A 26142-nucleotide genomic window follows, 5' to 3' on the forward strand; every position below is an offset into this window, starting at 1 on the left:
ATGGTATCCTGGACTGAGGACACGAACATGCTGCACTATGCGGCGAATCGCTCACGCAAGTAGCTTATTGTATGTTGCTATGGCTCTGCTCATGACCTATGCGGGGCGAGGGAGGGTTGGCAGTGTCATTGCTTGTATGTGCCAGACGGGCGCTAACAGGGAACCACCCAGCTTATAACCGGATGCCCCTTGCGCCCCCCCAAGAGCGACTAGTTTGCGCGAGGCAGTCTCTAGCTCCACACCTGCACCTCACTAACCCCACAAGACATTTTAGTGACACTCCTCGATGGCGCACTGCGTAATTGTGCGGTAATGGGGGGAGAGCCACTGCAGTCTGTTACCTACACACACGCCCCTCCGAGTCACAACCTGACCTAGTTTCAACCCACGCAAAGTTGCGGAAGTTTGGACGGACACACAGGCAAGGTTCGCCCCAGCCGTTATGTTTTACATAGTTCATACACTGTTCTTGTTACCTCAGACAGGTGCCTATGCACCTCGCCGAATCCCGAGCTCACTAAGACATACCCCACCCCCGGCTTCCTCAATGACTACCCACACTAGTGATGGCACGGGTTAACATACTCACATGGAACATACGTGGCATGCATACCCCCACACAGCGATACTCCGTCTTCGCCTACCTCCAGAGACTCTATTGCTTGGACGTTCTATCGATGTGCGGTCCATTCCCAATTTGGGTACACTACTACCTATCTGCTCAGTATACCTCCAGAGACACTCAATCGGAATCGCCCTCCTGCAGGAAACCCACATGACACAGCCGGAATTGAACAGACTGCGGAAGCGTTGGAGAGGGCGGGTGTATGGCACAGTCTATTCAGCTCACACCAGTGGCACCCTCGTCTGGGTTAGAGCAGGTGTCCCATTCGTTGACACAGACGTGGTCATAGACCCCGACGGCAGGTACACCCTGGTATGCGGTACACTCAATGGTCAACCACTCTTGGCCTCGATTTATGCTCCGAATGTGGACCAGGTGCCATTCCTCACACACCTGTCACTGGCGCTGACCCCTTATGGTGGACTCCCCTGGTTGCTGGGAGGAGACTTCAACTCTGTGCTTGATGTACATCTCGATAGATCTTACGCCCCCTTCGGAAAATGACAGCCATCTCTACAGCGCAGGCGCTTCAGGACTGGCTCTCCCACTGGGCGATACTAGATATCTGGCGGACCCTTCACCCCACTGACCGTATTTATTCCCACTACTCAGCGACGCATGATCTTCATGTGCGATTAGATAGAGTGGTAGGGTCCCAATCTTTGCTGCCGCTGGTAGCGAAATCAGAGTACCTGGGGCGGACGCATTCAGATCATAACCCCCTGTGGTTACAGCTCAGCTAGGACGCCGATCGGCCTCCCATACCCAAATGGCGGCTCCAACCTGCTGCGATGGAGGACCCCAAATTCCGCTCCTCGCTAGGGACGGCTATCCTTACATATTTTCATCTCAACGAAAACACAGCGAATAACGCGTTAGTGGAGTGGGAGGCCCTCAAAACAACGCTTAGGGGTCACTGCTTGGGGCCACATGGAACATACGAAAACAGCTGGCGCAATCACTCACCCGCCTTGAATCCCAACTGCTACAACACAAGCACGAAGGGGAGGGAGGTGGCAGACATGCAAACCGCTTGCTAGACCTTCGGACATAGCATGCGGCACTTCTGGAGCACTTACAGTGTCACAACTACGCTGCACACATGGCCTGCACACACGCCACGGCGGATAGAGCGGGCCGCCTGCTCGTCTGGCTCCTGAAACAAGAGTATACTCACGCCCCGATTGCAGCTATGCGCACGCCGGAGGGGGACCTAGTGCACACGCAAAAAGAGGTTCACAGGGTTATGGCAGACCACTACACGCAGATGTATCGGTCTAAAGTTGCTTGCATGGGCCAGGACCTGGAGAAGGTCTTTGAACAGGCCCAGCTACCCACGGCATCTGACGCACACCAGGAGATACTCAACTGCCCCCTCACGCTGGAGGAAATAGGCGACGCGATCTCCTCCATGGCGTCTGGGAAGACGCCGGGCCCGGATGGCCTACCCACTGAATTTTACAAGGCCTACTGGGAGTATCTTGTGCCGCGCCTTCACACGCTATACGTAAGAGCACTTGAGGACGGCATACTACCCCCTTCGATGTGCGAGGCCTACCTGGTGTCTTTGCCCAAACCAGACCGAGACCCCACAGACCTGGGATGCTATAGGCCTCTAGCGCTCCTCAACGTCAACTGTAAGATCCTTGCCAAAGTTCTGGTGGACCGTCTGGCGCCAGTGGTCTCTGATCTGGTCCACAGGGATCAAAACAGCTTCGTGCCCAAGCGAAGCACGTCGCTGAATCTGAGGAGGTTTTTCAGGGTGGCTGCGGACAGCCTGCGGGAGTGGCCACGAGCAGGTTGCTTAATGCTGGACCTGGAAAAGGCATTTGATTGCCTGGAGTGGTGCCACCTCTCGGCACTGCTGATGCGCTATGATCTGGGACTGGGCTTTCTGCAGATGGTGGGCCTACTATACAAAAACCCCACGGTTAGGGTGCGGCTGGGTCCATACATCTCGCACGGCATACCGATCTGCAGGGGCACCAGGCAGGGGTGCCCACTCTCGCCACTCCTGTTCGCCTTGGCAATGGAGCCTCTGGCGGCGACATTACGCACGACGCTGGGAGATGGCATACCACTGGGGGATGCAGTACACCAAGTGTCGCTATACGCTGATGACCTGTTGGTATATGTGCGAGACATAGAGGATATTCCAGCCCAGTTGGCCCGCACTCCTACCGGGTGAACGCCTGTAAGTCCTGTCTTTATGCGTTTGATGAAGGGAGGCGTGATCCGGGCTATACCCTTAACGGCACGTGGGTACAGTGGAGAAGGGACACATTTCGATACCTGGGGCTCCAAATTTACCGGCAGCCGGCAGACCTGTTCAATGGCAACCTAGGCAGGGCCTTCACGGCCATTAAATCACAGGTGCGCTTTTGGGGTACGTTGCCGTTAACGGTCACTGGTAGAGTAGCGCTATCCAAAATGGTGATTCTCCCGCGGTTACTGTACTATTTTGCTAAACTATCTCAACTACTCAGAGATCTCATCTGGGGGAACAGCAGGCACAGGATGTCACTGGCGAAACTCTATCTCCCCACAGACCAAGGGGGTCTGGCCGCGCCTTGCTTCGAACACAACTACTTAGCCGCTCAGCTGCCGTGGACAGCCCGCTGGTTAGCGGATAGGGGTCGGGAGGACACTGCCTCCACACTGCCACAATGTTCTCTAGAGCAGCTACTGGCGCTGTTCCACCTGGCCACAAAGTCTTCAACGCCGACTCCGCATCTCCTCGCGTGGCATATCGTTGCTACCGCAGGAGCCTGTTCCTCACTAGAGCCTTGGTCCCCTATGCACCGGCAATCCCATTAGAGGGCTCCCCTAGCGGGACAGGAGCGCTTACCTCCCTTGCACTTACACACTGGCGGGACGCAGACATACAGAGCTTGGGAGACCTGTACCGCGATGGCATGCTCATCCCGTACGACTCTCTGACTGATGACAGGGGATTACCACCGGGACAATTCTTAACCCACCGCTCATTAATTATGACCCTGAACGCTAAATGGGGGGACATGTCCACAGAACCCTGCCAACACCTTACCATACAGTATCTCCACGTTATGGGGCCAGGCAGGCGCCTAATCCGCTGGTTCGCGGTGTCACTGTGCACACACTCGGCGATCACCCTGGCGCCTCTCCGACGCAAATGGGAACTCGACCTGGGCAGACAGTTATCGGACAAGGAGTGGGAAAGGGTACTGAAAGGCCCCGTACACATACCCAGAAACATGAGACTCCAACAGATACAACTGTTCGCTGTGCACAGGGCATATCTCACACCTGAGGCGCTCAATAGGTACTTCCATCGTACAGACGCGATGTGCCCTAGATGTGCGGAACCAGGGGCTGATCTCATGCACATGCTGTGGAGTTGCCACAGGCTACACACATACTGGCACACAATCGGCGAGTCGCTGCGCGTCAGCACAGGTCGCGACATACCTTTTGACTGGACTGTCTACTTGCTGCACCACTTCCGTAGAACTCCGGCCACCAAAGTGACATCCCGGTTTCTTGACCTGGGACTCGCAGTCGCTAAGCGACTTCTGACCAAGAGGTGGAAAGCGCAGGGCATGGAGGTGCTCTCTCTCCGCGTGGGCCGGAGCGGAGGGAACCGCCATTCGCCGGGAAGAGACACTGGGGTTGTGCAAGGTATCCATAGCCACACAGTGGGAGGGCTTGCTCCAGGCACTTCAGCCCGGGGGAACAACCGGAGGAGTCCACACCCAGGGTGGGAGGTGGGGGTCATGCCAGCGCGCAGCCGTAGTGTTCCATGCCAGACGATCCCGAGTAGGCACAATGGGTGAACGCAACTAGCGCCATGATTGGGGAGCCCCAGCCAGACCGCTAAATAGCGGAGTGCGGCAGGGGACCGTCTATGTTGAGGTTGTTGGGTTTTGACTGTTTTACCTATTTGATGCCTGATCCGCAGTCCGCACCGATTCACTTGGAAAACTTTATGCGTTGAACTAATCTCGCTATGCTCTCACTGCATCGAGTCCTGTCGTGTCCATGCAATCAGCCAACCATGGGACTCATCCGCATCCTGGTGCAAAGACTATCCTATAGACCATTGAAATGTTCCCACTTCATGTACCAGAATTGTGTTTCCCTTGCTGATATGTGATCTGATGCATAGTTCATTACAGAAGTGTATAGCTTTTCATATACATGTAACCTAAAAAAGTCAATAAAACAGAGTAAAAAAAAACAGGTAAGTAAAATCGTTTTTGTTAGTTAGTAAATTTTTAAAGAATTTCATTAGGTTTTCAAACGTCACACTTTGAAACTTTTCCAAGAAAAACAGTCAATGTCATCCTATGGAGAAAAATAGTGTTATCAGTTTTAGGGTAAGTATTCAGTAGTGGTAGTTGAGGTTCTGGGGGTAGACTCAGGGGTTCCCCAGGGTCAGGGATGCACTCTCGTTACACCCTCAGCGGAACTAGGGTGTACGTGTGCAGAGTGCTGTTTCAACGTCGGGCACCCCGTTGTTTGCAATGGGGAACCTCCAGTTTGCAAAGGCACTGCAGGCTAGGGGACAATGGTCTTCTGGGTGCGACAACCACTTCGAGAGGTAAGTTGGAGGTTGATTAGGCACCGTCGGTTCGACCACCCAAGTCCACGGGGCGTCAGGTGCATGGGTGTCTTTTAGGGTTGGATTTTCTTACCAGCTCCTCGTCGTGGTTGGGGGCACCTCCCGGATTTAGGCTGCATGCGTCAGCTGGAGGTGTGAGGCAGGTCAGAGGTCATCGGATCTCGGGTCAGGATCGCTGGGGGGGACCTCCTCGTGAAGTTTGCCCACTCGAGCTCGGGCTGTGGACGGCGGGTGCAGAGTGGGGCGGATTCGTGGTGTCGGGCCGGAGCGAGGGGATGGGGATGAACAAATCCGGTGTTCACGGGAGACACAGTCTTTGTGGTTCAATGCAGGCAGGTCCTCTGGGATTTTCGAGGTAGCTGGCTGCAGGACAAACCGGGAGTTTAAAGGTTTAGGTTCAAAGTGGAGACAGGGAGGTAGGACTGGGGCCAAGTCAGTGGGCTTCTACCTCTTGTTAACTTCGGCACGGCTGTTCGGTCTTTCTTCTTTTCTAGTAGTTTTTTCTGGTCTGAGGAAGCAGGGTTCAGGGGTGCCCCTAAATACTAGCTTTACGGGCGTTACAGGTAGGTAAAAGGTTGGGACCAATGGGTCTCTTCCCTGGGGTGGGTACACCCCCTATTATGAGATCAATCAAAAGTGGACAGACCCATTGGTGTTGGTACGAACACTGGCAAGCAGTGCTTGGGAACCCACTAGGTGAGTAAAAGGCCCCTCACACACCAACCTAGTTGGTGTCATGCTTCATCATAGGGGCCCCAACCGGGTGGCCGAGCGCCTCCCGGTTGTGCTGCAACGCCTGACTACAGCGGAGCTGGTGTGGTGTGATAGTGTGATATTGTGAAAAATTAAAAATATCTCTGAGAATCCTTGCCGGGGGAACTTTAATGGTGGCGGCTCAGGATATATTAAGATTAAAAATTATGTGTAGTAACTAAGAAAAGGAATTAGATTTCGTAGTTAACTATGTGTGTGGTCTACATGTTTCAGCCCGCTTAAAAAAGTGTGTGGGGCTTTCTTCAGGACCAGGAAGTGCAGTGAATGGCAAAATAGTGCCACGTGAGTAGTGAAAAGAGAAAAAGAGGGTAATTTACCTACACACTCGCTAAGGTGTGTGGAAGCGATATCAGCTCATTGGCAGACACCGCAGCGAAAAACCTGTGGGAAAGAAAACAATACACAGACATAGATGCAAAAGAGATGCTGTAATACGTAACAATTATAAAATGCAATCTTTGACTGACTGTGAAGAGCAATCTTACAGGGCAGGTGGTCGTACAGATGGTAACACACACGTGGTGACATGCGGCTATTGGCTAGTGCTTCATATGATCAGATGTTAGGGTGGGCGGAGTGCGCCCTTGGTGAGCTAATGGTGAGGCCAGCAAGGAGCGTGTGGGTCGCTCTCGTGAGGAGTGGCAGGCAACTGTAAGCCCGTGATGGCGTGTGGCCACAGGCTAGGGTAGTCGGGCTCGAATGAGCGAGGGCGAGACTAGAATATTCAGATAAACTGTGCGTGTGCCAAGTAAACTATAGGGCACACTGTATAGAAAAGGGGCGATTACCCTTGAGTGGCGCTCTGCAATTGTGTGCTCAAAGTCAAAGCAAGAAGACAAAGGGAAAATATATTACACTATGGCTGAGTATTGTTCGCCGATCAGGAAGGGGAGGAGTGCGCTCCTCCTGACACAGAATCTGTGAAGGAACGGTACAGGGTCAAAACAGGGTGGGTATAGTAGTTAGAAGTCCGGCAATGCCAGGATTTGTTAGCGCGCGTCACCTTACTTGGTCTGAGAGCAGCACCCGCTTGGCACCTACTGAGGTCTCCCGGCTCCTGGATGGTGTGGAGTCGAGGACTGTCGGGGATTTTAAGGAGGCGGGGGCCATGGCGTACGTGCTGTCTGTCCGGTGATCGCGCTAGGGGCCAGGCAGGCTGCGCAAGCGTGTGTGCGAGGCACTGATTCGCTAGAGAGAAAGCGAATACAGGTGATCGCGTGAGGGACAAGGCTTGCTGCGCATGCGTGCGTGCCAGAAACTGAATCACTACGCTAATGCGTGTGTCAGGGATGCTGTTACCGTGCGCGTGCGCACAGGCAAACGAACTGAGTGTGCTGTACAGCGTGTTTGCCAGAAGTGTCAAATGATTAAGGCTTCCAAAATGAGTGGGGCGTCAGTGCCCCTACTGGAAATATTTTAGATATCTGCCCAGTGTGTACTAGGGAATGAATAAGACTGCCATGCAGTGTGTGGCGTCAGTGCCCCTACTGGGATAGTGATTAGGTATGTGCCAAGTATATTCAGGGGCACAGGGGATTGATGTGAAAAGGCGGACTTATAGTGGCATAGTGGCTACGATGTTAATGGGTGCAACAGCTACGGTAGAAGTGGCGTCTGAGCCCCTGATGGGGATGATGGAAGTAACAGTCACACGGTTAAGGTCTCCTTAGGCTGTTCCAAGGGATATTGTCGTTCAGCCCATTGAGGTGGCTGGAAAGGCGATAGATCCATCTTTGCTCTTGTTCAAATAGGCGGTTCTGGATATTGGGTAAATTGTTGTCCAGGGCTTCCACAACGACCCATCTCATATCGTTGGTGGTATGGCCCTTCTCCATGAAATGATTTGTCATTTTGGTGATGTTCTTTTTACAACGTATCGTGCTGCGATGCTCGCAAATCCTGGTTTTTACCTTCCGAGTGGTCATGCCAATGTAGACAAGATTGCATGGGCACGTTATGCGGTACACCACATTTTCTGTATTGCAATTCGTGTGTTTACGAAGCTCCCATACTTTGCCAGGTTCTAGGTGTAGGCTTTTAGTTGTTTCTGTGATGTGGCAAACGCTACAGTTGCCACAGGGGAAATGTCCTTTGATGTTGGGCAGACCCCAGGCGTTCAAGACCGTGTTGGTAGGTCTCGGAAGGGGAAGAGGTCTTGTGGACACTACAGTGTCTTTGATGGTGCGTGCTCTCTTGTTCGATAGGAGTGGGGGTTCCCAGTTGAGTTTGCCTGTATTGAGTATTTTCCAATTCCTTTTGATGATCTGGGCGACTTTAGGTGTCACTGTATTGTAGGTGGTGACACATGTCAGTGGGGGATTGGTGGGTTCCTTAATGAGGTTATCCAAGAGGCCATCACGATTTTGATTCCTGGCCCTTTTGTTCGCAGTCTTGGTTATCTTTTTGGGGTAGCCACGTTGGTGTAGTTTCTCACAGAGGTCACTGGCTTGTATTTTATAGTCTTTGATCTCACTGCAATTCCTCCGAAGGCGGAGGAACTGGCCGTATGGGAGATTCTCACGGAGAACCCGTGGATGGAAACTGGTGAAGTGCAGTAGGGAGTTCCGGGCTGTAGGTTTAAAGTGTGTCTTGCTCGTGAGGCCTCCCGAGGTTGCCTGTATGTCCAAATCAAGAAAGGTGGTCTTGTGCCTGTCTGCGTTATGTGTGAATCTGAGATTAGGGTCACATGTGTTAATCCATTCGCAGAACAAGGCCAGGGACTCATGTGATCCCTCCCAAATTAGGAGGATGTCATCAATGTATCGCCTATAAAACTTGATTTGCGGAATGCGTGGTGTGCTGTTGTTGAGAAGGTGTTTGGTCTCAAAATTGAATACGTACAGGCCTGCTATGCTGGGGGCGAAAACGCTCCCCATAGAAGTGCCGTACTTCTGTAAGTACAATTTGCCCTGGTACTCAAAGTAGTTTTCCTTGAGTGCTAAGGTGGCGCATGTCAGTATGAACGAGCGTGGGGTTTTGTGTTGCCAATTGGAGTCTCTTAGAGCCTCTTCTAGTACTCTCAGTGTGTCGTCTTGGGGAAGGCTAGTGTAAAGGCTTTCCACGTCAAGTGATACAAGAAAGGAGGTGTTGGGGTCGTAGTTCACGTCTGCTAGTAGTCCTAGTAGGTCCTTGGTGTCTTTGAGATACGTACTGGTGGATTGGACCAGTGGTTGCAGGAAGTAGTCACAAAAGCGTGACAGGGGTTCAAGTAGTGACCCAATGCCTGAAACAATCGGGCGTCCAGGAGGGGGGTTTTTGTTTTTATGGATTTTAGGGACTATGTAGAAATACGGAATTTTGTCTTGTGTAGTGGTAAGGAATTTTGCCTCATTCTGAGATATGTGACCAGAGGTTTCTGCATCATCCACTATGGTTTTGATGCGGGTTTTCAAGGTGGGCGTTGGGTCACGAGTGAGTAACTCGTAGTTTTTGGTGTCGTTTAGTAGGCGTTCACATTCCTGATGGTAATCTTCTTTGTTAAGTATAACCGTACCACCCCCTTTGTCTGCCGGTTTGATTATGATATCTGTATTGTTTTTCAAAGACATGAGAGCCATACGTTCTGCTTTGCTGGTGTTCTGGAACGTGTGAGGTTCTTTGAGTGCTTCTATTTCTTTATACACTGTCTGTTCGTATACCATGATCTCTGGTGGTATGGAGCAAGGTGGAGGCATGAATGTGGATTTAACCCTGAGGGTGGTGTCCCCCTGGTCTTCCGGATCGGTGGTAATCGGTGTGTTTTCAAAGAAGGCCTTAAGTTTGATTTTGCGGAAAAATTCGGCAAGCTCACGATGTAATTTAAATTTGTCCAATTTGGCTGTGGGAGCAAAGCCGAGGCCTTTTTCCAGGATGGTTGTTTCTGTGGATGTAAGAGCATAGTTGGAGAGGTTGGTGACTAGGCTCAGCGCGTGCTCGGGCCTGGTTGTTGGTCTCTGGTTTGGCTCCTCGTTTGGGCTCCTTGCTGTGGGTTGTCCTGCCAGTGTACGGTGTTCCCTCTGCGTCTCCTTCCGCGCCCTCGTCGGCCTCTTCCTAAAAAAGCCTGTGGATGAGTTTGGTTCAGGTATGGCGGTGGAGGTCCAAACGGCGGGTTCCAGCCGTATCCGAACTGAGGGGGCATTGGTTGGTACAAAGGGGGGTAAGCCAGGTTGGGTCCCTGGGGGCCGTGAGGCCATGGTGGTTGCCATCCGGGTTGTCCGTTTCTGCCTTGTTGGCGTCTGCGGTAGCTGTTGTTGCTGGAACCGCTACTCGCGGATGAGTCATCATCTGATGAGGTGCCTGTGTTATCTGCCCGGTGTGGTGGTTGGTAATCAGCTTCCGCATAGGGATATGTCTTGGCGTAGGAGAATCTTCTGAGGTCTTTCTGCTGGCCTCACCATTAGCTCACCAAGGGCGCACTCCGCCCACCCTAACATCTGATCATATGAAGCACTAGCCAATAGCCGCATGTCACCACGTGTGTGTTACCATCTGTACGACCACCTGCCCTGTAAGATTGCTCTTCACAGTCAGTCAAAGATTGCATTTTATAATTGTTACGTATTACAGCATCTCTTTTGCATCTATGTCTGTGTATTGTTTTCTTTCCCACAGGTTTTTCGCTGCGGTGTCTGCCAATGAGCTGATATCGCTTCCACACACCTTAGCGAGTGTGTAGGTAAATTACCCTCTTTTTCTCTTTTCACTACTCACGTGGCACTATTTTGCCATTCACTGCACTTCCTGGTCCTGAAGAAAGCCCCACACACTTTTTTAAGCGGGCTGAAACATGTAGACCACACACATAGTTAACTACGAAATCTAATTCCTTTTCTTAGTTACTACACATAATGTTTTATCTTAATATATCCTGAGCCGCCACCATTAAAGTTCCCCCGGCAAGGATTCTCAGAGATATTTTTAATTTTTCACAATATCACACTATCACACCACACCAGCTCCGCTCTAGTCAGGCGTTGCAGCACAACCGGGAGGCGCTCGGCCACCCGGTTGGGGCCCCTATGATGAAGCATGACACCAACTAGGTTGGTGTGTGAGGGGCCTTTTACTCACCTAGTGGGTTCCCAAGCACTGCTTGCCAGTGTTCGTACCAACACCAATGGGTCTGTCCACTTTTGATTGATCTCATATATACTACAGGGGATACGGACGCACCCTTGCCTCCCTAGCTCTCCCATTGTTCTCCTCACACCCCCTATTATGCCACCCTCCAGTGGAGGGGAGCATAAGCCTTTCCTGGTTGGCTGAGTCCCCCCATCTGTAAGATGGCAGGGACTGAGAGTTGTGTTTCACCTCGCCTCCCCCACCTGAGGGGTGGAGTTCGCAGAGGTGGGCACAACTCTCTTTCTCACTTGTTTTTTCCCGCCGCTTCTCCCGCCCAAAGTCGGAGTCAGGAACCAGTGGGAACCAGTTACTGAAAGCAGCAAGTGGCCTAGGTAAACTTACAAAGGTGGCAAGCCTTTGAAGCTTCCCTTTCGTGGACCCTACCAATCCTGGGGAGGTGGCTTGGCACCTCGTCCCAGGATGTGCATTGTTTCAGGCCCCCAAAGCAGCAGGTTCTCGACCCAGGGGTCCAGAAAAATGTCTGGTGGTGGCAGCTGAAAGCAGCCACTCAGACTGGACACTAGTGGTAGGTTAGTTTTCAGGGGGTATCACTAAGATACCCTCTGTGTGCATTTTTCATTAAATCCCACACTGACATCAGGGTAGGTTTAATGTGCTGAGAAGTTTGATTTCAAACTCCTCAGTTTTCAGTGTAGCCATTATGGTGCTGTGGAGTTCGTATTGACAAACTTTCAGCACTATATACTCTTAATGGCAGCACTCCACTTACAATGTCTAAGATCTACTTAGACACTGTAGGGGTACAGGGCTCAAGCACCTGTACCCTCACCACTGGTAAAGTGCACCCAGCTAGAGGGGTGACTGATCTATGCCAGGGCAGTGGGTTGTAGGCATGGCACACAGGGATGTGTGTCATGTCGACTCTTCACTGTGTTTTGTACCAAAACACGCAGCCTGCAAAGGCAGTGTGTGAGTGTCAAGGTACAGGACCTCTAAGGGTGGCACAATAAGTGCTCCAGCCCTTAGAGGCCTTCTTTGGTCATAGTGCTCTGGGTACCTGTGGTATCATTGAACAGGGGCTGACCTGTGGCCAGAGATGCCAATTGAGTTTAGGCATTGATGCAGTTTTAGGGAAAGAACATAGGCTCTGGGTACCTGGTTAGCAGGAGCCCAGGGCCCACTCAGTCAAAGCACATTAGCAATTCAGCAAAATGTGGGGGCAACCATCCAGAAAGAGGGCACTTTCTCACACAACATCTCCCCCCCCCCAAACGAAAGAGGATTAGACCAACCTTTCCCTACAGAGTCTTAATTTCCTAAGTGGAAGAACCTGGAAAGTACATCTGCATTGGGTTGGGCAGTCCCAGGTCTGTGTTCCACTATAAAGTCCATTCCCTGTAGGGAGATGGACCACCTCAACAGTTTAGGATTTTCATCTTCATTAGCCACTGGTCTGTGATCAGTTTGAACTAGGAAGTGAGTAAGAAACAAGTATGGTCTCAGCTTCTTCAGGGACCAAACCACAGCAAAGACCTCCCTCTCAATGGCACTCCAACGCTGCTCCTTGGGGAGAAGCCTTCTGCTTATAAAAGCAACAGGTTGATCTTAGCCTTTAACACTGGTCTGGGATAGGATCGCTCCTATTCCTATCTCAGAGGCATCAGTCTGCACAATGAACTGCTTGGCATAGTCTGAAGCTTTGAGAATTGGTGCTGAGCACATAGCCTCTTTCAGGGTGTCAAAAGCCTTTGGACAACTAACGGTCCAGTTTACCTTTTTGGGCATCTTCTAGGAGGTGAGTTCTGTGAGGGGAGCCACAATGGACCCATACCCCTTCACAAACCTCCTGTAGTACCCAGTCAAGCCAAGGAATGCCCTGACTTGGGTCTGAGTTGTTGGAGCTGTCCTGTCCAGGATAGCCTGGAACTTAGGCTGTAAGGGTGTACCTGGCCTCCACCAACAAGGTGGCCCAAGTACACCACGGTTCCCTGCCCTATCTGGCATTTGGATGCCTTGATAGTTAGGCCCGCAGTTTGCAGGGCATTTAAAACCTTCCCGCGTTGGATCAGGTGATCCTGCCAGGTGGAGCCAAAGACAGCAATATCATCTAGATAAGCTACACTAAAGGACTCCAATCCAGCAAGGACTCGATTCACCAACCTCTGCAAGGTGGCAGAGGTATTCTTTAAACCAAAGGGCATAACAGCAAACTGATAATGCCCTTCAGGTGTGGAGAATGCTGTATTTTTTTATGCTCCTGTTGCCACTGGCTTGACAGGTGACACACTCCTTCACCTTCTGAGACATCTGGGGCCAGTAAAAGTGGCTAACTAGCCTTTCTCAGGATTTGGTTTGGCCCAGATGCCCAGCTAGAGGGATGTCATAAGCTAAATTTAGGAGAATTTCCCTGTAAGTCTGAGGCACTACCACTCTCCTAGTGGTTCCAGAGCTGGGGTCGCTGGCCTCAGTGTACAGTAGTCCCTCTTCCCAATAAACTCTGTGGGTACCACTGACATTTCCCTTTTCCTGTGCAGCAGCTTGCTGCCTCAGGCTTTCAAGAGTTGGACAGTCCTACCTTCCAAAGCACAGCTCTTCCCTAAAGGGTCCCGCTGGACCTAAGAGTTCAACCTGATAAGGGTCAAGCTCCATGGGCTCAGTTCATTCTGGGCTGTCCAAGTCCTCTCCCTGAGGAGAGGGGTTCTGATCTTTTTGCTATACAGAAGCTGGTTCCCCAGTCTTCTTACCTTTCCTCTCGGAAGGTTGGGCCATACTTTCAGGCTCCAACACTTTTCTTCGCCCCGTTTTCTGCTCTGTGCTCTTGTTTTTACACACACCAACTCAGGGATATCCAGCATTGCTGCATGGGTTTTCAGTTCAACCTCAGCCCATGCTGAGGTTTCCAGGTCATTGCCAAGCAGACATGCAGCTGGTAGCTTTGGAGAGATCACTACCTGTTTCAGGCCAGTAACCCCCTTCCCCAGTCTAATGTCACCATAGCCATTGCATGGTTAGTGGTAACACTGTCAGCATTGATGACTGGGTAAGTTCTCCCAATCAAGTATTGCTCAGGGGAAACCAGTGTATCTCTCACCATAGTGACACTGGCACCTGTATCCCTCAGAGCTTCTATCCTTGTTCCATTAATCCAAGGGTATTGTAAATACTTCTTTAAGTTGGGTGGCCACACAGCTGCAGTTGCAAACTGAACTTCCCCTTCTGAAACTAGAACTACTTCAGTGTACAACCTGATTTGCTCTTGGTACACTGTTGATCCCATTTGGAGACTTGCTACACCAGGAGGTGCTGTAGTTGGAATAGGGGGTGTCTTGTTTGGGCAAGCAGCATCCCCAGTTAACTGACCCAACTTCTTACAGTTGTTACCCAGGTCTTTAAAGGATCAAAATGCTTTCCCTGTACCTATTATTGGACTGGGAAGAGTTTTGGGACCCACTCCGTGTGCAGGTTTTTGGGGCCCTTTAGAAGACTCTGGCTTTTTATCTTGGGGATTCTCACCACCTTTCCCCTGGGGAGGTTTTGTAAGCCCTTTCTTTTGGTTACCCCGAGTGGTTGTTTTTGTCACCCTTGTCTTGACCCAGTGGTCTACCTTCTTTCCCAATTCTTGGGGAGAAATTAAACCTACATCTACTAAATACTGATGTAACTTTACATTAGTGCAATTACTTAAAATATGTTCTTTCATAAGCAAATTGTAAAGGCCATTGAAATCATGCACATTGTGTCCTGTTAACCAACCATCTAGTCAATCCAGGATTGGTTTTGGGTTTTGTGAGCCCCCCTGAATCTAATTCTATATTCCTCAGTTGTGAGTCCAAATCCCTCAATCAGAGTTCTCTTCATGAGGTCATAAGACCCAGCATCTGCCCCAGAAAGGTTCAGGAGTCTGTCTCTGCAGTTACCAGAGAACAGTTCCCAAAGGAGTGCCCCCCAGTGTAACTTCTTCACTTTTCTCATTTCACAACCACTCTCAAAGGCTGTGGCCCGTTTTGTGATATCATCACTCTCTTCATATTTAGGGACATTCCCTTTGGGGATTTTAGGATCATAAGATTGCTCTTCATCCTTATTAAGTAAATTGATGCCACCATTGATGGGTGCTAGGCCCATCTCTACTCTCTCTCTCTCTCTAGAGCCAGCAACCTGGTCTCTAGATCCAGTCTTTTGGTCAACCTTGCTAAAAGGCTGTCCTCCTCATTCAGGCTCTCCTCAATGTCCTCAGTAGTGCCTGACCTACCTGTGTGTAATCTAGGTTCTGAGAGGTTGATTCTCGGAGTCAGGGCCACTGGGGGCCTTTTCTCCCTATCAAGTGGGGGAGGTTGACCTACCTGGCCATCCTCTCCCTCTTCTTTCTCATCTGACTGGTCTTCACCGGTTTCAGATGGGTGGTCCTTAGCATACTCAGCCAACAGCTCCTGGAGCTTTTGTTTGGTGGGATGGGACCCCATGGTTATGGTTTAATTTTGCATAGAGACCATACCTCTTTGAAAGATAACTGAATTTAAGGGGTGAGGTCAAGCTCCTCACCCAGGTCCTCCATGACATTGTGGGTATTTTTACTAACAGCTGGGTTCTTGTTTTGAGACATTGAGGAAAAAAAGATTCTAACCCCTCTAACCCTAGCTAAAGTGACTCTTTATTTTTCAAAAATTCTACAGGTACTCAACCAAGGCCCTAACAAGACTTTTAGTAATTTTGCAAAAATGCCAATTTGAAAAAATCTGAATTCTAAAGACAATTTAAGAGTTCTGTCGTGTGATCAGGTGGTAACCAAGTAGTCCAACAAATGCTAAGTTGTATATCCCACCACTCATCCACCAATGTAGGATGCTGGCTCTGTATATACTATACCAAAGTGAGGTATAGTGTGTTCAGAGTCTAGTGGAACCTCAAAGGTAGGCAGAGGTAAAGTGAGATAGCACCTCTCTCTCTATTTGTGGTAGTGTGGTCAAGCAGTAAGGTTTTATCAGAGGACATTGTTAAGCATTTGTTGTACACACTCAGTCAACAAATACATTCACACACTCAAAGACTAAACTTCAGACCAATTGTTTTTGTATAAAAGTATCCTATTAGTTATTCTATATCCTAGAACCAAGCAAGCCTGGCACAGGTACGTGATAAGTACTTTGCAGTAAATATACAGATTGTAACATAGTTCGGATTGCAATTGTAAATGCACTTTGTTTTGACTTACAGTATTGTTTCTGAGAAATGCAATGCTTTGTAAATACAGTACATATACTTTCTATAGGATTTTGAGTAAAATTACAGTTAAGTTACTTTTGAGATTACTTTTCTTACACAGTGTAGTATACCTGGATACTACACTGGGACATTTTCTGTAAACAGGGAGGTAAAATAGTTTTTGTTTGTTAGTACCTTTTTAAAGAATTTCTTTAGGTTTTCAAACTCCACACTTTGAAACTTTCCAAGAAAAACAGTTAATGTTATCCTACGGAGGAAAATAGTGTTATCGGTTTTAGGGTAAGTATTCGGTAGTGGGAGTGGGTACATAAACATTTAATGTTGTTGAGCAGGATGTTACTTTTGGGCATGTTGGAAGGAATATTTTGTTTTTCACTAGGTTTTCCTTTTAACCCCTTCAGTGCTCATGACAGAACAGTTCCGTCATGAGCACCAGTGGGCGTGTGCTCATGATAGAACCGTCCCGTCATTGCACCCACCCATGGGGGAAGCGCTGGCTCTCTCCCCATGATGAGCAGCCCATCTAACCCATTCAAACAGAAATGGCAGCAGAAGAGTTTCCGCTGCCACTCCCGATCCCGCCCCCTGGCAATCCCATTACTTCAGCACGCATGGCTCACGCCAACGTCATCAGGAGCCCCCAGATGCTCTTGAAGTCATTTGATTCCAGGCATCAGAAAAGGAGGTAGGTGTTTCCTGCTCCGAGGGGGGAGGGAGTGGGGTTCTTAGTGCTCAGAGGCATCAGGGGAGAGCAAAGAGTATTTCCGCTCCCCTGATGTCTCTTTGCGAGGCATTCCTGCTGCAAGATCGCGCATTGGGTCACGATCGTGCAGCAGCAATGCTACTACTAGCACTAGGGACTCTTTTTTACAGAATGGAAGCGACCCCTTGGACAAGGGTCACTTCCTATTGGGGGCATTTGCTGTTGGTCATTTTCTGCCCCTCGGAGGGGGGTAAGAAAACCCCACTAGCACCAGGAATTCTAGATGTTTGTGCATGGGGCGATCTCTTGGGCAAAGTTCGCCCCACATTTTTTTTTATACTTGTGGCCATTTTTTGACCCTCGGGCGGATTGGCCCTATTTGAGACCCATCTGCCCTCGGAGGGGGTAGAAAACCTACTAGCACCAGGGATTTTCTTTTTTAGTAAATGGAAGCAACTCCTTGGGCAAGGGTCACTTCCAAAGGGGGAGCATTTTGTATCTGCTGTTTTCTGCCGCCCCTGGGGACAGATCGGGCCTATTTGAGGCCCATCTGACCCCGGGGGGGGGCAGAAGACATGAGTAGCACCAGGGATTTCTAATGTTTGTGCACGTTTGTGGCTGGGGGCGATCCCTTGGATAAGGATCGCACCCCAAATTTTCTTTTGGATACTTGTGGCTGTTTTCTGCTCCTACCCAGTGGCAGATCGGCCCTATTTGAAGGCCCATCTGCCCCCTGGGGGGGTAGAAAACCCACTAGCTCCAGGGAAATAGTTTTTAGTGAATGGAAGCAACTGCGTGCCAAATCCAACCAGTATGTGTGCGTACTTGAGTAATAGATTGTTGTGCAGTAATATTTGTCTTTTCTATCTTTCTCTGGCAGGGAGTAGTTTGTCTCTTTTTGTGAATGTTTTAATGTGTTGCCTCCGCGACTGGCGGTGTGAATCGTCTTGTGTGTATCACATACGAAAGGTGTGTGAATGGCCTATAAAGTGGTTGGGGCCTTGACGTGGCTTTACAGCTCGCGAGCTGAGAGTCACTGTTCAGTTTCTGTCCTTTCAATTATTAACAGTGCATTTAATTATTGTGTAACCTCATGTTGAATCCAACCTGTATGTGTGTGTGCTTGAGGAATAGATGGTTGTGCTGTCTTTCTCTGCCAAGGTGTACATCCGCTGTAGTGAAAATCTACCAACTCTAGATATTTTTGTAAACTAAGCACCCAGGGGCGTGCACGTGATGTCTCTTTTGTGGATACCAACAAGTTATCTTACATCCAATGACCTGCAAACCAAAAAAATTGACTAATGTCACCTTTTCCTTGTAATATTGTGCCATAATTTTGCAAATTCAGAAAGAAACCACAAATATCCAACTACCCAGCATTTCCCCAAGTCTCCCAATAAAAATGATACCTCACATGTGTGGGTGGGCCAAGTACCCATGGCAGGGAAGGGTGAAAAATGTATTGTGGAGACATCAAAATTATCTTTCACAAAACAACCTGGTTTTGCAAGATGGCCACCTGCGTTTTAGGTCCCGGGCTCGGCGGACATCTGTGGAAACCTACCTAACCCCGACATTTCTGAAAGCTAGAAAGCCGGGGGAGTCCAGAGTGGTATGGCTTGCATGGATCCCCCAAAGTTTCCCTGCCCAGAATCCTCTGTAAACCTCAAATTTAGCCCCCACCCAACGTTCCCTCAGGTCTCCCAATAAAAATGGGGCCTCACTTGTTTGGGTGAACAAGTACCCGCAGGGAAGGGGCCAAAACGTATTGTGACTCTCTTGCAAAACCAGGTTGTTTTGTAATACATTTTCAAAATGGGATACCAGGTTGTTTTGTGATAGATCATTTTGATTTCTCCACAACGCGTTTTGGGCCCTTCCCTGCCGTGGGTACTTGGCCAAACCACAAAAGTGAGGTACCATTTTATCAGGAGACCGGGGAAAATCCTGAGTGGGTGGAACTGTGTGGCTCCCAGCAGATTCCAGAACTTTCCATCACAGAAATGTGAGGAAAATGTGTTTTTTTACACAGTTTGAGGTTTGCAAGGGATTCTGGGTAACAGAACCTGGTGAGAGCCACACAAGTCACTCCATCCTGAATTTCCCTGGGTTTCTAGTTTTGAAAAATTTACCGGTTTGCTAGGTTTCCCCCGATGATGGCTGAGCTAGGGTCCAAAATCCACAGCTATGCACATTTCTAAAAAAGGCTTCGTTTTCTGTGGAAACACGTGATGTGTCCACGTTGCGTTTTGGGCCGTTACCTGTCGCGGATACTAGCCCTACCCACACAAGTGGTGTACCAATTTTATTACGAGACTTAGATAAATGCAGGGTGGGTAGAAGTTTGTGGCTCTCTTCAGGTTCCAGAACTTTCCATTATAGAAATTTGAGGAAACAGTTTTTTTTAAAAATAGTTTGAGGTTTGCAAGGAATTCTGAGTAACAGAACCTGGTAAGAGCCACACAAGTCACCCCATTCTTGGATTTCCCAGGATGTCTGGTTTACAAAATGCACTGGTTTGCTAGGTTTCCCTAGGTGCCAGCTGAGCTATGTTCCAAAATCCACAGCTAGGCACAATGTGCAAAAAGAGTCCGTTTTCACTGGAAAAATGTGATGTGTCCATGTTGTGTTTAGGGCCGTTTAGGGCTTTTTCCTGTCGCAGGCACTAGGCCTACCCACACACGTGAGGTACCATTTTTTACGAGAGCCTTAGGGAAACACAGAATTGTAAAACAAGTGTTATTATCTTTCTATGCATTTCTGTTTTCCAAATGTAAGACAATGTGTAAAAAAGAAGCCATTTTTAAAAATGTCCTCTAATTCACAGGCTAGTATGGATACCCACATTATCGGAGATGTGCACAAAACTACTGTTTCTAGACTACATTTTGTTCCCCTTTCAGAAATACATAGGTGTCCTTGATACCTATTGGTCACTCTTTATATTTTACCAAATAAATTGATATATACCCGTCACACAATGAAAACCCATTGCAAGGTACACATCAGTTATTGGCTCTGGGTACCTCAGGTTCTTGGTGAACCTACAAGTCCTATTATATCACAACACCAAGAATCCTCAGGATGCTGGAAGAAAAGGATGCAAAGTTGACGTAGATACGTTATGTGGAAAAAAGGTTGCAGAGGTTTAAGCGCAAACTACCCCAACTAGCCCAAAAGAAAGCTTGGCACAGGTGAAAAAGGATTAGCAAAAAAGGGATTAAGCACCAACGCCCTTGTATTTTGTTTATATTTTCATGGTTGTTTGATGTCACGTGACGTGGATTTATCACATGAAGAATGACCAAAGTCCGACACATCACAGTGTTTTTTTAGAACATGCAAGATGTATTTCAACATGCACGTGTTGTTTGGCAGGTGCCAGATTTTTGGGTGATGGAGGTAAGTCACTGGTAGGCTGGTGCATTGTTGTTTTCTTGGATGCATGTTTGTATTCACTGTTCACTACCTGTTGAACTTTGTGGTTTTTGGGAAGGCATTGTGGGAGAGAGAAATCATGGAGCATGTAGCATTTACATTAAGCACTGGATTTAAAGAGTTGGGGCATAGCACATGGTTTGCGCAGTGGCAGTATCGGAATGAGCATGTTTGTTTAGTCAGGGACACTACGATTGAGCACAAAAGTAGGGTCACGTAAAGCAGCATATGACTTTTTGTTTTAAGAAGGTATATTAGTTTGTAATGTTCAGTACATAATTTAGGATTAACCTTTTTTGTTAGGGCGTAGATGTGTTATTTTAAGTTATTTCACATACTTGATTTATTTAGGTCGCTATTATGTAATGATGATAGTGCTGATGTTCATTTGTTTTATTTATGAGGCTGGATGATACATGGTTTTCATGTGTGTGTTTTTCACTGTAGTTACCCTTGAGGTAGGACAAATCTGCCCAAAATGCATTGGCATTACCGCATTTACGTTGAATTATTTGGATTACCATCTTCACGTTGAACTATATGGATTGTGAATCTTTTGTGTCTAGGAGCAAAGCCGATATATGCACTCGTGGAACTATGTAAACAGACTGAACACCCACAAAGTTTGGGAAAAAGTTTGGATTACTTCTGTAAAAAAAAAGAATAAAACTGGCTAAAACAAGAAGATACTGGTTGCCTTTATTGGATGGTCTATGTTCTTTTAAGCTGTGCATCCTGGGCTGTGGGACCTGACTAGGCTCCAACTGCTTTCATGAGACATTACCGCACACAGACAGAACACATTCTAGGGTGGCACACCCCATATATTGCTTTGAGCATCTAAAATGTTGAAATACATTACAAATAGGAGTGCATTCTACCATTTGTCTTTGATATTTGCTCCACATTTCACAATTCTCAAGTTTCACTACATTCCTCATGACTGCAACAATGCGGAAAGACCTTGAAACTTGGATCCACCCTTGGCACACCACCTCGGTCTCTTCGCAAACGCATCCTCCCCCAGCTTCCAATTCCTGCGAGTAGCACCAAATCTGGCATCAAAACGTTCTTTAAAACTCCGCTGGTGGTGCACCACCTTGTTTCTGTTGTGGCTTCCCCCATTACTTTTCCACGCCAACCACTTGGGAATGAGCTTTGAACCAGCTATATAGCCTTTTAATCTTTGAAAGAGCGAAATCGTAATTCTCATGTTAGGAGCAATACAGTGTGCCCATAAACTGTCTCTTAATAGCTCTCCAATGGACCCCCTGCCTGTTACTGCAGCTTGAGCACAATTCCGTAACCAGACTATTAATTTTCTCTATCAGGCCATCGGCCGGTGGGGGGGTCGGGAGGTCGGGGGGATATAGTGCTGTTCGTTGATGCTCGACCGCCAGAAGCAAAGTGGACACCATTGTCCATAACAATAACTCTTAGTATCCCCTCACAACTAAACACATACTTGAACTTGAGGAACGCCATTATACTTGTTGTGGTTATAGAATAAGTAGAACATGCAGACACATATTTATAGGTATAATCAACTAACACAAGTCCATATCTTTCCCTGGGGATTAACAGATTGAAAGTGCCAAAAATGCCCAAACCTATCTTATACAATGGCTCCTCTCGCATTTTACAGAAAACAAAAGTGTTGTCCTTACCACGTTAGACTTGTCACTGCTTGAGCATAACCCACAATCTTTCACTAGACTCTCTGTCTATCTATCAAGTCCCGGCCAACAATAGCTGTCCCTCACCCTTGCTTTGTTGAGATGGTCTTCATGAGTCAAATTCATTATTTTGTCCTTCAAAATCACTGGTGGAGCTAAGCGGATTCCTCTGAACGACTTGCCATCCATGATGCTAGGCTCCTCCTTCACTCCCAAAAATGTCTTGACCTCAACTGCAAATAATTTAAGTTCAGGTCAACACTCCACTACATTCCTTTTCACCTCTGTCCAAACTCCAACTTCTTCTCAAGCTTCACCCCATTCAAACTCACCCAGTAAAGGATCTTTCACCAACAACACCGGAGTCTCAGGATCAGAGAGAATATTGTCTATAAGGTAGCACGCCCTATATATTGCTTTGAGCAACTAAAATGTTGAAATACATTACAAATGTCTTCCATTTGTCTTTGATATATGCTCCACATTTCACCATCCTTAAGTTTCACTACCTTCCTCATGACAGCAACAATGTGGAAAGAATTTGAAACTTGGATTCATCCGTGGCACACCACCTTGGTCTCTTCACAAATACATACTCCTCCAGCTTCCAATTCCTGCGAGTAGCACCAAATCTGGTATCAAAACGTTCTTTATAACTCCGGTGGTGGTGCACCACCTTGTCTCTGTTGGGACTTCCCCCATTCTTTTTCCGCTCCAACCACCTGGGATTGAGCTTCGAAACAGCAATATGGCCTTTTAATCTTTGAAAATGCGAAATCTTAATTATCATGTTAGGAGCAGTAGAGAGTGCCCATAACTTCTCTCTTGATAGCTCTCTGTCTGGACCCCCTGCCTGTTACTGCAGCTTGAGCACAATCCCTAACCAGACAATTCATTTTCTCTATCAGGCCATCGGCTTGGGGGGAATATAGTGCGGTACGTTGATGCTCGACTGACAACCTTCCAAGGAACTTTTTCCTCTCATCAGAAGAGAACTGGACACCATTGTTCGTAACAATAACTCTCAAAATCCCCCCACAACTAAACCCATCCTTGAGGAATGCCATTATACTTTTTTGTGGTTATAGAATCTGTACAACATGCAGACACCTCTTTAGAGGTATAATCAACTAACACAAGTACAGATCTTACACTGGGGGTTAACAGATTGAAAGTGCCAACAATGCCCAAACTAGCTTATACAATGGCTCCTCCCGCATTTTACAGGAAACTAAGGTGTTGTCCTTACCCCTTTAGACTTGTCACTGCTTCAGGATAACCCACATTCCCTCACAAGGCTCTCTGTCTGTCTATCAAGTCCTGGCCACCAGTAGCTGTCCCTCACCCTTGCTTTGTTGCGATTCAGACCCAGATGGCCTACATGGGCCAAATTCATTATTTTGTCCTTCAAAAGCCACTTGTGGAACTAAGCAGATTCCTCTGAACGACTTCCCATCCATGATGCTAGGCTCCTCCTTCACTCTCCAAAATGTCTTAACCTCATCTGCAAAGAATTTAAGTTAAGGTCAACCCTCCACTACATTCATTTTCAACTCTGTCCAAACCACTTCTTCTGCAAAAGCTTTACCACATTCAAACTCACTCAGTGCAGATTATTTCACCCACAACACCGGAGTCTCTGGATCAGAGAGAATGTTGTTTTCCAAAGGCAATCTGTATAGAGAATCCACAGCAGCATTGGGAACCCCAGAAATGTATTCCACCTTGAAGTTAAAATCCGCTACACCCTCTAGCCATCTCCTGATCCTGGGAATGGCTTTTTCAGAACCTCGTGCAAAAAGATTTTTGGAGGTACCCTTATTTATCAATCAGGGACAAGGTCAATAGTTCGGGAAAACACACAAAGTCCCAGAGAAAAGAGAACTATAGCTCAAACTATCTAGAGCCGTCTAGACTCAAAAGTTGTGGTGACACAGAAATGTAACAATTTATACAATATACAATAGAAATCAATTGTAGTGAGTCAAACATATATAGAGAACTAATCACAACAATAATTCAATAAGTTAAAATTTATTCAGATTAGTACACATTCAAAATTAAAAACATAACATATAAAAAATCTTTTTAATAATAATCTCATTTAAAAATATACATATATTTTACAAAACAATGTGAAGAAAACATCAAGTCGACGCAGCGTTTCGGTGAGAAGTAGATCATTCACCTTCCTCAGGACGCTGCGTCGACTTGATGTTTTCTTCACATTGTATTGTAAAATATATGTATATTTTTAAATGAGATTCTTATTAAAAAGAGTTTTTTATATGTTATGTTTTTAATTTTGAATGTGTACTAATCTGAATAATTAGTAATTTATTGAATTATTGTTGTGATTAGTTCTCTATACATGTTTGACTCACTACAATTGATTTCTATTGTATATTGTATAAATTGTTAAATTTCTGTGCCACCACAACTTTTGAGTCTAGACGGTTCTAGATAGTTTGAGCTATAGTTCTCTTTTCTCTGGGACTTTTTTGTGTTTTTCAGAACCTCTATCCATAAAGATCTGCACTAAGGGCTTAGGATCAGACCTCCAGGTAAACAGCAAACCCCAAAGGAAGAACTTGATGTGGTGAACAGCCCAATCGCATGCAAGTGCCTGATGCTCAATGGCAGAATATCTTTCTTTGGAACCTTTGAACGAGCGTGAGGAAAAAGCTATCACCCTTTCCTCACCATCCACAAATTGGGTGAAGACAGCCCCTAGACCCTTAAGGCTAGCATCGGTGGTTACAAAAGTTCTTTTAGGTACATCAAAATGCCCCAAAGTGGGCATGCTTCAAACCACTTCCTTAATGCTTGCAAAAGCTTCCTCACATTCGCTTGACCAAGCAAACGTGACCCCCTTTTTCAGCAACAATCTCAAAGGCATTACTATGCTTGCAAACCCTTGAATGAAGTTTGAATAATATTAATCCAATCCGAGGACGGACCGGACACCATCCATGTCCATAGGAGCCGCAGCTTTAGTGATGGACTCAGTAAAACTCACCGTAGGCTTGATACCCTTTCCAGAGATCGTGTGCCCTAGGTAGGATACAGTGCCAACTCTAAATTTACATTTCTCACACTCAAAATTAAGTCCACAGGTCCTTAGCCTCTCAAACTGTTGTCATGGGCCTCACTGTCCTTACCGTAAACCAAGATGTCGTTGTGGAAGAACAGTACATTACTGATGCTTTCCAGGACCCTCTTCATTAGCCTTTGGAAGTAGGCAGCGGCTAAAGCTAGGCCAATAGGAAATCTTTGTGCAGCACCACTTGATGTTAGGCCACAGAAAGGTCCATCATACCAAACATCTGGGCTCCATTTAACATAGACAAGGTTTCTATGATGTTTAGAAGAGGCTGTTGGTCCATCCAAATACATTGGTTCAGATCTCTGAGGTTCACACACATCCTAATTTTGGACCCATTGTCCTTGGGGGCCAGGACCACATTGGCCAACCATTCCTATAACTCAATCTCTGCCACAACATCTATGCTCATGAGCTTATCGAATTTCTCTTTCAAAGGAGCCACCATTAGGTTAGTGACCTTTCACATTTTATGGACAACGGGTTTGGCATTACTCTTAAGGATAATCCTGTGCTCAAACCCCTTAACACATAACTTGATCAGTGGCATAAGGGTTAACAATGATCCCCAAGTTTTCTAATGTCGCCATCCCAAAAGATAGTCTCCCCGTTTGGCCATGTAGCTCTTACCAACCATTTCATACCCTTTAAAGTTTATACTCCCAATGGTGTAACCCAAGAGATCAATCTTCATCCACCATAACCCCCAGGTGCGATATCTTGTGTACGTAGTTCAATGTTGTCCTTACCAAAAATAAGTTCCCGATTCTTGTCCCCTATGAAGGTGAATGGGAAACCAGAATCTGCTAGGACAGTGATCTCTTCATCATCCAAAGATATATGACATTCGGGCATTTGCGCATGCCCAACATCCATTTCCTCACTTGTTTGACCCCCACATTGATTCTGTGACACTCAAAGAATGGCATATTA

This window comes from Triturus cristatus, chromosome 6, assembly GCF_964204655.1.
Source record: "Triturus cristatus chromosome 6, aTriCri1.1, whole genome shotgun sequence".
NCBI classification, from domain to species: Eukaryota; Metazoa; Chordata; class Amphibia; order Caudata; family Salamandridae; genus Triturus; species Triturus cristatus.